This window comes from Apium graveolens, chromosome 1, assembly GCF_009905375.1.
Source record: "Apium graveolens cultivar Ventura chromosome 1, ASM990537v1, whole genome shotgun sequence".
Taxonomy (NCBI): Eukaryota; Viridiplantae; Streptophyta; class Magnoliopsida; order Apiales; family Apiaceae; genus Apium; species Apium graveolens.
The window spans coordinates 165,848,884-165,850,445 of NC_133647.1; positions in this window are offsets into that span (position 1 = coordinate 165,848,884).

Consider the following 1,562-nt stretch of genomic DNA (forward strand, 5'->3'; position numbering starts at 1 on the left):
GGTATTTCGTGTAATGCTTTCAATTTATTTCAATGTGGATTTTAAATCAGCATTTAAAGTTTAACGCTTCTTTATTTATCATTTATTTCTTATATATAAATAAAAAAAGAGATCAAATGGCTATTTATTTGGCATTTTAACCTAAACGGTAGACCAAATAACGTTTTAGGCTTTTCTTATACGCGTACACATGCCCAGCCCAGCTTATGCTTTCTGCTTTCTACTTTCTGCTTCTTTTACAGCTGCTGCTTCTCTAGTACATACATTATTGGTAAATACCTAAAACCCCCAATATCAAGCAAATTTGTTATATTAATATTTATTAAAATTTTAATTGATTCGCAAAGATTTCGGGTTCGGGATCAGGTGCACAATAAGTTACGGTGATTGTGTGGATTTACACGGATGGTAATATACGAGAAAACTCAATTAGAGGGTTACATATTAAAAAACTGGTTTTAAGCAAGTAAAACTCGATTCTAGTATGAATTTTAATAATTTGCGTGATGTATTATTTTTGAAATTGAAAATTAATAAGAGTTTTATGATTTTAAGTTATGATATTCATTGAAAAATTTCAATGATATGAAATTAGGTATTATTCCAGTTGATGATGATGTTGAGATAATGTTTTGAATTATTGTTTCGAATGGACCTCCTTTCTTTGTTGAAATATATTCATAAAAAAATTCAACTTGTCCATTGATTGAAACAAGTTCGAGAGTTGTGAAAACTAGTTTGCGAGTTTTTGAAAGGAACGGTAGTAGGAGTTTTGATTTTCAACTACTAGTAGTATGTATATTGGTGGTGATACGGTTAGTAGTAGAGGTTTGGATGCTTATGATGTTGTTGAGTCGGATTTGATTACACGGGAAGGGATATCGGCACTACAAGAAATATTGAATCAGACAATGGTTTTACATCGTTGTCTAAAAGATGAATTTTTCGTTGTCTATCCGGGGGCGGTGTGTTTGGCACTCATACAATGGTTACATACCATTATAACAAATACATCACACAACTGAATATAAAGCTTTTGTCTCATTTTATTCACACAACACATATGACCCTTTCTAATATTCTACAAACAACAGTTTTCTAGCCGTTGTAACAATTTAAAGGCACAATAGTTAAAAATAGTGTTATGTGAATTGACTCCTACAACAGTTTATGTATTTATTTCATCTAGTTACACAATGGTTTTTATTAAGAAAATAAATGTATGAGATACTTTAGGCAACGGTTTTTTGTTTTTGGGTATTGTGTTTTAGCTATGCTCACAACATCTTTTGTAATGACCAAGATATTGTTAGAAGCTAATCTAGTAATGGTCACTACAAGAAATAAGGAATCATACAACAGTTTTGCACAGTTGTGTGACATGAATATTTTTCATTGTCTATCCAACACTCGTGTGATAGAATATCAGACAATGGTTGTTTTAACACTTGTTAGAAGAAGACTTCACAACGGTTTTATAACACATGTTATAATACAAAAGAGACAACGGACGGCTTAACATGACCATTGTCTGAAAACTTAACAACAACAATTTTATAATA